Source organism: Pseudophryne corroboree, chromosome 9 (assembly GCF_028390025.1).
Source record: "Pseudophryne corroboree isolate aPseCor3 chromosome 9, aPseCor3.hap2, whole genome shotgun sequence".
Lineage (NCBI taxonomy): Eukaryota > Metazoa > Chordata > Amphibia > Anura > Myobatrachidae > Pseudophryne > Pseudophryne corroboree.
In genome coordinates, this window is record NC_086452.1 from 424369703 (window position 1) to 424381319 (window position 11617).

The window sequence follows — 11617 nt, forward strand, 5'->3', positions numbered from 1 at the left end:
CCTGCACAGTAAGAACAGCTGCATGGGCGTGATTCTACTGCTTTACACTGCGGCTGCCACTAGATGGCGACCGACAGAGCAATTCAACTGTTGCTCCGTTCAGGTGCTGCACATTGGGTGCCCAAATGGGAGTTTGTGTGCCCAAAGCATTACTTCAGACTGGTTTACTTTAGACTTTACTTCAAGGTGCGCACACACAGCCGTCGTACCCTATGGAGGGAACAATTGAATTGTTCCAATGGGCATATGTTACGTTTTTGGCGCTCACAAAACAACAGAATTCCCCCTATGTTCTATAGTGCAAAATATGAACCAAAACAAAAGCGCTGTGCTGCTCATTCGTCCAGAAATACATTCGTATCATTCACTGTTTCCAGGGAAATCTCTTATCTGAATTGGGCTGTAGCCATGTGACCTAGGACAGTTACCCTGGAGGGGCAGGGATTTTCGTTAAAACAGAAAAAACAACAAAGATACTGTAGATCGCAAATGCTGAAATGTACTTTATTTACTGTTATATTGTTACTTTTCTAAAGATTACCTTTCTACGTGTGGCAGAGGCGCTATTTAACATTTGAATCAAACAGTATAAATAATTATCATTATAATTTACTTTTCTTCATAAAGGAACTTTCCCAGCTTAGATTCATCCTCCTTTGAAACGTTTAAACTATGTGTATGTGCCACACATGCCAGGAGGAAGCTGCCTATCTCCACGACTCATTACAGTGGCACAATATGAAGAATAGGACTATAGGCATAATCTGAACAGGAGCTACTGTAATGTGACATAATATGAACTGGGGACACTGTATGTCATAATAGGGAAAGTAGCGGGAATGCACCCGAGTCAAGTGCAGTGGAGAATAATTTCTGTATTGTGCAAGGTTCTCAAACCATTCGAAGTTGCCGCATGTGAAGTTAGTTCGGACACTACCAGCTTGAGTCAGGTGATTCCCCTCATCAGGCTTTTGCAAATGCGCTGGAGACAGTGAAGGAGGAGCTGAAACAGAGCTATTCCTCGAAGTATGTCGGACTTCATTCGCTTTGCCAGCATTCAAGGGTCGTCAATCTCTTGAAATCAGATCACTATATTTTGGCGACCGTACTTGATCCTAGGTTTAAGTCATACGTTGTGTCTTTCTTTCCAACGGGCACAAATCTGCAGAGGTGCAAAGAGCTGTTGGTGAGAAAATTGTCAGCTCAAGCGGAACGTGACAAGGCAACATCCCCTCCTTCATTTTCTCTGGCAACTGCAGATGGGAGGAGAAAAATGCATTTTCCAAAGAGACCCTCTGGCGGTGATGCAGATCAGTAAGGAACAAGTTTTAACATCTGGTCCCGACTAAAGGAGCTGCCTACAATTACTGACAGGTCTACTGTCACTGCGTATAATGCTGTCACCATTGACCTAATGGTTGATGATTATTTCAGTGATATCATCCAAGTAGGCATATCAGACAGTCCATTTCAATACTGGAAGGAAAAAGAGGCAATTTGGAGGCCCTTGCACAAACTAGAGATGAGCGCCGGAAATTTTTCGGGTTTTGTGTTTTGGTTTTGGGTTCGGTTCCGCGGCCGTGTTTTGGGTTCGACCGCGTTTTGGCAACACCTAACTGAATATTTTTTGTCGGATTCGGGTGTGTTTTGGATTCGGGTGTTTTTTTTAAAAAACACTAAAAAACAGCTTAAATCATAGAATTTGGGGGTCATTTTGATCCCAAAGTATTATTAACCTCAAAAACCATAATTTACACTCATTTTCAGTCTATTCTGAATACCTCACACCTCACAATATTATTTTTAGTCCTAAAATTTGCACCTAGGTCGCTGGATGACTAAGCTGGGCGACCCTAGTGGCCGACACAAACACCGGGCCCATCTAGGAGTGGCACTGCAGTGTCACGCAGGATGTCCCTTCCAAAAAACCCTCCCCAAACAGCACATGACGCAAAGAAAAAAAGAGGCGCAATGAGGTAGCTGTGTGAGTAAGATAAGCGACCCTAGTGGCCGACACAAACACCGGGCCCATCTAGGAGTGTCACTGCAGTGTCACGCAGGATGGCCCTTCCAAAAAACCCTCCCCAAACAGCACATGACGCAAAGAAAAAAAGAGGCGCAATGAGGTAGCTGTGTGAGTAAGATAAGCGACCCTAGTGGCCGACACAAACACCTGGCCCATCTAGGAGTGGCACTGCAGTGTCACGCAGGATGGCCCTTCCAAAAAACCCTCCCCAAACAGCACATGACGCAAAGAAAAAAAGAGGCGCAATGAGGTAGCTGTGTGAGTAAGATAAGCGACCCTAGTGGCCGACACAAACACCGGGCCCATCTAGGAGTGGCACTGCAGTGTCACGCAGGATGGCCCTTCCAAAAAACCCTCCCCAAACAGCACATGACGCAAAGAAAAAAAGAGGCGCAATGAGGTAGCTGTGTGAGTAAGATAAGCGACCCTAGTGGCCGACACAAACACCGGGCCCATCTAGGAGTGGCACTGCAGTGTCACGCAGGATGGCCCTTCCAAAAAACCCTCCCCAAACAGCACATGACGCAAAGAAAAAAAGAGGCGCAATGAGGTAGCTGTGTGAGTAAGATAAGCGACCCTAGTGGCCGACACAAACACCGGGCCCATCTAGGAGTGGCACTGCAGTGTCACGCAGGATGGCCCTTCCAAAAAACCCTCCCCAAACAGCACATGACGCAAAGAAAAAAAGAGGCGCAATGAGGTAGCTGTGTTAGTTAGATAAGCGACCCTAGTGGCCGACACAAACACCGGGCCCATCTAGGAGTGGCACTGCAGTGTCACGCAGGATGGCCCTTCCAAAAAACCCTCCCCAAACAGCACATGACGCAAAGAAAAAAAGAGGCGCAATGAGGTAGCTGTGTGAGTAAGATAAGCGACCCTAGTGGCCGACACAAACACCGGGCCCATCTAGGAGTGGCACTGCAGTGTCACGCAGGATGGCCCTTCCAAAAAACCCTCCCCAAACAGCACATGACGCAAAGAAAAAAAGAGGCGCAATGAGGTAGCTGTGTGAGTAAGATAAGCGACCCTAGTGGCCGACACAAACACCTGGCCCATCTAGGAGTGGCACTGCAGTGTCACGCAGGATGTCCCTTCCAAAAAACACTCCCCAAACAGCACATGACGCAAAGAAAAATTAAAGAAAAAAGAGGTGCAAGATGGAATTGTCCTTGGGCCCTCCCACCCACCCTTATGTTGTATAAACAGGACATGCACACTTTAACCAACCCATCATTTCAGTGACAGGGTCTGCCACACGACTGTGACTGATATGACGGGTTGGTTTGGACCCCCACCAAAAAAGAAGCAATTAATCTCTCCTTGCACAAACTGGCTCTACAGAGGCAAGATGTCCACCTCATCATCATCCTCCGATATATCACCGTGTACATCCCCCTCCTCACAGATTATCAATTCGTCCCCACTGGAATCCACCATCTCAGCTCCCTGTGTACTTTGTGGAGGCAATTGCTGCTGGTCAATGTCTCCGCGGAGGAATTGATTATAATTCATTTTAATGAACATCATCTTCTCCACATTTTCTGGATGTAACCTCGTACGCCGATTGCTGACAAGGTGAGCGGCGGCACTAAACACTCTTTCGGAGTACACACTTGTGGGAGGGCAACTTAGGTAGAATAAAGCCAGTTTGTGCAAGGGCCTCCAAATTGCCTCTTTTTCCTGCCAGTATAAGTACGGACTGTGTGACGTGCCTACTTGGATGCGGTCACTCATATAATCCTCCACCATTCTTTCAATGGTGAGAGAATCATATGCAGTGACAGTAGACGACATGTCCGTAATCGTTGCCAGGTCCTTCAGTCCGGACCAGATGTCAGCATCAGCAGTCGCTCCAGACTGCCCTGCATCACCGCCAGCGGGTGGGCTCGGAATTCTGAGCCTTTTCCTCGCACCCCCAGTTGCGGGAGAATGTGAAGGAGTAATGTCCAATGCAGACTACAGCAGCTGCTAAACTGAAGGATTTCTCAGTGGAGATATGCAGAGGATTCAGTGCAGGATTCAATCCAGTGTGTATCTCAGCGCAGGAATGCAATCCGTTGGTTTTGATGAGATGTCCGCGTAGAGTAGTACAAGTTAAAGGTAAGTCCTTGGATATTTATGATGATTCATAGGTCAGTTGTGGTGAATTTAAGCTGTTTTATGAAGATGATCAGGAGCATACAAAAGGTGAGGCAGCCATCTTGGTCGCCAGTGTTATGTAGAGGCTGGGATGTAGTTATGTGACCGGCAGTCAGGAGTCCGCCGGTCACAATACCTCCCCCTACATCCCGAAGCCTCACAAAGCCGACAGTCAGCATGCCGACTAAAAGAGACTATTCCTACTCGTGGGTGTCCATGACACCCATAGAGTGGTAATAGAACCTGTGGTGAGCGTAGCTCGCCACCGAGCCCGCATAACGGTGACAACAGCGCGCCCGCAAGGAGCTTTGTTGTGCTTGCCCCCCCTTCGCTGGCATCATTCTGCAGCCGGGATCCCGGCGTCGGGATGCTGACTGCTGACATCCCGGCCGCTGGTAAAACATACCCAACCCGTGGCAGCCTACATCACATACTACACTGAATTGCAAGATCTCAATCAAGGCAGTAGCCCACACTATACTAAGGTGGTCATTCCGAGTTGTTCGCTCATTGCCGATTTTCGTTATATTACGATTTTCCGCTTACTGCGCATGCGCAATGTCCGCAGTGCGGCTGCGCCAAGTAAATTTGCTATGCAGTTAGGTATTTTACTCACGGCATTACAAGGTTTTTTCTTCGTTCTGGTGATCGTAATGTGATTGACAGGAAGTGGGTGTTTCTGGGCGGAAACTGGCCGTTTTATGGGTGTGTGGGAAAAAACGCTACAGTTTCTGGGAAAAACGCGGGAGTGGCTGGAGAAATGGGGGAGTGCCTGGGTGAACGCTGGGTGTGTTTGTGACGTCAAACCAGGAACGAAACTGACTGAACTGATCGGAGTGGCAGAGTAAGTCCAGAGCTACTCAGAAACTGCTAAGAAGTGTCTATTCGCAATATTGCAAATCTTTCGGTTGCAATTCTGCTAAGCTAAGATACACTCCCAGAGGGCGGCGGTGTAGCGTGTGCAATGCTGCTAAAAGCAGCTAGCGTGCGAACAACTCGGAATGAGGGCCTAAATACATTACCGAGTATCAATTAGATTGCAGTATAATCCTGCACTTCATAGTAAAATAGAATTACTAATGTAGAAAAATAGTCTCTCCCTATAAAACATTAGAATAAACGTTGGATAGCATAAAAGTAAGATAAAAGCTTAAAGTCCTGCACAGTAAGAACAGCTGCATGGGCGTGATTCTACTGCTTTACACTGCGGCTGCCACTAGATGGCGACCGACAGAGCAATTCAACTGTTGCTCCGTTCAGGTGCTGCACATTGGGTGCCCAAATGGGAGTTTGTGTGCCCAAAGCATTACTTCAGACTGGTTTACTTTAGACTTTACTTCAAGGTGCGCACACACAGCCGTCGTACCCTATGGAGGGAACAATTGAATTGTTCCAATGGGCGTCTGTTACGTTTTTGGCGCTCACAAAACAACAGAATTCCCCCTATGTTCTATAGTGCAAAATATGAACCAAAACAAATGCGCTGTGCTGCTCATTCATCCAGAAATACATTCGTATCAGTCACTGTTTCCAGGGAAATCTCTTATCTGAATTGGGCTGTAGCCATGTGACCTAGGACAGTTACCATGGAGGGGGAGGGATTTTCGGTAAAACAGAAAAAACAACAAAGATACTGTAGATCGCAAATGCTGAAATATACTTTATTTTCTGTTATATTGTTACTTTTCTAAAGATTACCTTTCTTCGTGTGGCAGAGGCGCTATTTAACATTTGAATCAAACAGTATAAATAATTATCATTATAATTTACTTTTCTTCATAAAGGAACTTTCCCAGCTTAAATTCATCCTCCTTTGAAACTTTTAAACTATGTGTATGTGCCACACATGCCAGGAGGAAGCTGCCTATCTCCACGACTCATTACAGTGGCACAATATGAAGAATAGGACTATAGGCATAATCTGAACAGGAGCTACTGTAATGTGACATAATATGAACTGGGGACACTGTATGTCATAATAGGGAAAGTAGCGGGAATGCACCCGAGTCAAGTGCAGTGGAGAATAATAAGAATTTACTTACCGATAATTCTATTTCTCGGAGTCCGTAGTGGATGCTGGGGTTCCTGAAAGGACCATGGGGAATAGCGGCTCCGCAGGAGACAGGGCACAAAAAAGTAAAGCTTTACTAGGTCAGGTGGTGTGCACTGGCTCCTCCCCCTATGACCCTCCTCCAGACTCCAGTTAGGTACTGTGCCCGGACGAGCATACACAATAAGGGAGGCATTTTGAATCCCGGGTAAGACTCATACCAGCCACACCAATCACACCGTACAACTTGTGATCTAAACCCAGTTAACAGTATGACAACAGAAAGGGCCTCTTAAAGATGGCTCCTTAACAATAACCCGAATTAGTTAACAATAACTATGTACAAGTATTGCAGATAATCCGCACTTGGGATGGGCGCCCAGCATCCACTACGGACTCCGAGAAATAGAATTATCGGTAAGTAAATTCTTATTTTCTCTATCGTCCTAAGTGGATGCTGGGGTTCCTGAAAGGACCATGGGGATTATACCAAAGCTCCCAAACGGGCGGGAGAGTGCGGATGACTCTGCAGCACCGAATGAGAGAACTCCAGGTCCTCCTTTGCCAGGGTATCAAATTTGTAAAATTTTACAAACGTGTTCTCCCCCGACCACGTAGCTGCTCGGCAGAGTTGTAATGCCGAGACCCCTCGGGCAGCCGCCCAAGATGAGCCCACCTTCCTTGTGGAGTGGGCTTTTACAGTTTTAGGCTGTGGCAGGCCTGCCACAGAATGTGCAAGTTGAATTGTGTTACAAATCCAACGAGCAATCGACTGCTTAGAAGCAGGTGCGCCCAACTTGTTGGGTGCATACAATATAAACAGCGAGTCAGATTTTCTGACTCCAGCCGTCCTTGCAATGTATATTTTTAAGGCTCTGACAACGTCCAACAACTTGGAGTCCTCCAAGTCGCTAGTGGCCGCAGGCACCACAATAGGTTGGTTCAGATGAAATGCTGATACCACTTTAGGGAGAAAATGCGGACGAGTCCGCAGTTCTGCCCTATCCGAATGGAAGATTAGATAAGGACTTTTATAAGATAAAGCCGCCAATTCAGATACTCTCCTGGCAGAGGCCAGGGCTAGTAACATAGTCACTTTCAATGTGAGATATTTCAAATCCACCTTTTTCAATGGTTCAAACCAATGGGATTTGAGGAAATCTAAAACTACATTTAGATCCCACGGTGCCACCGGAGGCACCACAGGAGGCTGTATATGCAGTACTCCCTTGACAAAAGTCTGGACCTCAGGGACAGAGGCCAATTCTTTTTGGAAGAATATTGACAGGGCCGAAATTTGAACCTTAATGGATCCCAATTTGAGACCCATAGATAATCCTGATTGCAGGAAATGTAGGAAACGACCCAGTTGGAATTCCTCCGTCGGAACCCTCCGATCCTCGCACCACGCTACATATTTTCGCCAAATGCGGTGATAATGTTTCACGGTGACTTCCTTCCGTGCCTTAATCAAGGTAGGAATGACTTCTTCTGGAATGCCTTTCCCTTTTAGGATCTGGCGTTCAACCGCCATGCCGTCAAACGCAGCCGCGGTAAGTCTTGAAAAAGACAGGGACCCTGCTGTAGCAGGTCCCTTCTCAGAGGTAGAGGCCACGGTTCGTCCGTGAGCATCTCTTGAAGTTCCGGATACCAAGTCCTTCTCGGCCAATCCGGAACCACTAGTATTGTTCTTACTCTTCTTTGCCGTATGATCTTCAATACCTTTGGTATGAGCGGCAGAGGAGGAAACACATACACTGACTGGTACACCCAAGGAGTTACCAGTGCGTCCACAGCTATTGCCTGTGGATCTCTTGACCTGGCGCAATATTTGTCCAGTTTCTTGTTGAGGCGAGACGCCATCATGTCTACAATTGGTCTTTCCCAACGGTCTATTAACATGTTGAAGACTTCTGGATGTAGACCCCACTCTCCCGGATGAAGATCGTGTCTGCTGAGGAAGTCTGCTTCCCAGTTGTCCACGCCCGGGATGAACACTGCTGACAGTGCTATCACGTGATTCTCCGCCCAGCGAAGAATCTTGGCAGCTTCTGCCATTGCACTCCTGCTTCTTGTGCCGCCCTGCCTGTTTACATGGGCGACCGCCGTGATGTTGTCCGACTGAATCAACACCGGCTTTCCTTGCAGGAGAAGTTCCGCCTGGCTTAGAGCATTGTAGATTGCTCTTAGTTCCAGAATGTTTATGTGAAGAGACTTTTCCAGACTCGTCCATACTCCCTGGAAGTTTCTTCCTTGTGTGACTGCTCCCCAGCCTCTCAGGCTGGCGTCCGTGGTCACCAGGATCCAATCCTGAATGCCGAATCTGCGGCCTTCTAATAGGTGAGCCTTCTGCAACCACCACAGAAGTGACACCCTTGTCTTTGGTGACAGGGTTATTCGCAGGTGCATCTGCAGATGCGACCCTGACCATTTGTCCAACAGATCCCTTTGGAATATTCTTGCATGGAATCTGCCGAATGGAATTGCTTCGTAAGAAGCCACCATTTTTCCCAGGACTCTTGTGCATTGATGTACTGACACTTTTCCTGGTTTTAGGAGGTTCCTGACCAGATCGGATAACTCCTTGGCTTTTTCCTCTGGAAGGAAAACCTTTTTCTGAACCGTGTCCAGAATCATTCCTAGGAACAGCAGACGAGTTGTCGGGATTAAATGGGATTTTGGAATATTCAGAATCCACCCGTGTTGTCTTAGCACCTCTTGAGATAGTGCTAAAGCTGTCTCCAGCTGTTCTCTGGACCTTGCCCTTATTAGGAGATCGTCCAAGTATGGGATAACTAATACGCCTTTTCTTCGAAGAAGAATCATCATCTCGGCCATTACCTTGGTAAAGACCCGAGGCGCCGTGGACAATCCGAACGGCAGCGTCTGAAACTGATAGTGACAGTTTTGAACAATGAACCTGAGGTACCCCTGGTGTGCGGGGTAAATCGGAACGTGTAGATACGCATCCTTGATGTCCAAGGATACCATAAAGTCCCCTTCTTCCAGGTTCGCTATCACTGCTCTGAGTGACTCCATCTTGAACTTGAACTTTTTTATGTAGAGGTTCAAGGACTTCAGATTTAGAATAGGCCTTACCGAGCCATCCGGCTTCGGTACCACAAATAGAGTGGAATAATACCCCTTTCCTTGTTGTAATAGGGGTACTTTGACTATCACCTGCTGAGCGTACAGCTTGTGAATGGCTTCCAACACCCTCTCCCTTTCGGAAGAGACGGTTGGTAAGGCAGACTTCAGGAAACGATGAGGAGGATCCGTCTCTAATTCCAACCTGTACCCCTGAGATATTATCTGCAGGATCCAGGGGTCTACCTGCGAGTGAGCCCACTGCGCGCTGTAATTTTTGAGACGGCCCCCCACTGTCCCCGAGTCCGCTTGAGAGGCCCCAGCGTCATGCTGAGGTTTTTGCAGGAGCCGGGGAGGGCTTCTGTTCCTGGGAAGGAGCTGCCTGTTGGTGTCTCTTCCCTCTTCCTCTGCCTCGTGGCAGGTACGACAAGCCCTTTGCTCTCTTATTTTTGTAGGAGCGAAAAGGCTGCGGTTGAAAGGTCGGTGCCTTTCTCTGTTGGGGAGTGACTTGAGGTAAAAAAGTGGATTTCCCGGCAGTAGCCGTGGCCACCAAGTCTGATAGACCAACTCCAAATAACTCCTCCCCTTTATACGGCAAAACCTCCATGTGACGTTTTGAATCCGCATCGCCTGTCCACTGTCGTGTCCATAAGGCTCTTCTGGCTGAAATGGACATAGCACTCATCCGAGATGCCAGTGTGCAAATATCCCTCTGTGCATCACGCATATAGATAAATGCATCCTTTATTTGTTCTAACGACAGTAAAACATTGTCCCTATCTAGGGTATCAATATTTTCAATCAGGGATTCTGACCAAACTACTCCAGCACTGCACATCCAGGCAGTTGCTATAGCTGGTCGTAGTATAACACCTGCATGTGTGTATATATTCTTTTGAATAACTTCCATCTTTCTATCTGATGGATCCTTAAGTGCGGCCGTCTCAGGAGAGGGTAACGCCACTTGTTTGGATAAGCGTGTGAGCGCCTTGTCCACCTTAGGGGGTGTTTCCCAGCGCGCCCTAACCTCTGGCGGGAAAGGGTATAATGCCAATAACTTTTTTGAAATTATCAACTTTTTATCAGGAGCAACCCACGCTTCATCACACACGTCATTTAATTCTTCTGATTCAGGAAAAACTGTTTGTAGTTTTTTCACACCATACATAATACCCTGTTTTACGGTATCTGTAGTATCAGCTAAATGTAACGTCTCCTTCATTGCCAAAATCATATAACGTGTGGCCCTACTGGAAAATACGTTTGAATTTCTACCGTCGTCACTGGAATCAGTGCCCGTGTCTGGGTCTGTGTCGACCGACTGAGGCAAAGGGCGTTTTACAGCCCCTGACGGTGTTTGAGGCGCCTGTACAGGCATTAATTGATTGTCCGGCCGCCTCATGTCCTCAACTGACTGTTTAAGGGAAGATAAACCATCACGTAATTCCACAAATAAAGGCATCCATTCTGGTGTCGACCCCCTGGGGGGTGACATCTGCATATTTGGCAATTGCTCCGCCTCCACACCAATATCGTCCTCATACATGTCGACACCACGTACCGACACACACCGCAAACTCACAGGGAATGCTCTAATGAAGACAGGACCCACTAGCCCTTTTGGGGAGACAGAGGGAGAGTCTGCCAGCACACACCACAAAGCGCTATATATACAAGGGATATCCTTATATTAAGTGCTCCCTTATAGCTGCTTTAATATATATATATATAGCCATTAATGTGCCCCCCCTCTCTGTTTTACCCTGTTTCTGTAGTGCAGTGCAGGGGAGAGACCTGGGAGCCGTTCTGACCAGCGGAGCTGTGACAGAAAATGGCGCCGTGTGCTGAGGAGATAGGCCCCGCCCCTTTTTCGGCGGGTTCTTCTCCCGCTATTTTTCCAGTCAGGCAGGGGTTAAATATCTCCATATAGCCCCTATGGGCTATATGTGAGGTATTTTTAGCCTTGTATAAGGTTTATATTTGCCTCTCAGAGCGCCCCCCCCCAGCGCTCTGCACCCTCAGTGACTGCCCAGTGAAGTGTGCTGAGAGGAAAATGGCGCACAGCTGCAGTGCTGTGCGCTACCTTATGAAGACTGAGGAGTCTTCAGCCGCCGGTTTCCGGACCTCTTCACGCTTCAGCATCTGCAAGGGGGTCGGCGGCGCGGCTCCGGGACCGGACTCCACGGCTGGGCCTGTGTTCGATCCCTCTGGAGCTAATGGTGTCCAGTAGCCAAGCAGCAAATCCACTCTGCATGCAGGTGAGTTTACTACTTTCCCCCTAAGTCCCACGTTGCAGTGATCCTGTTGCCAGCAGG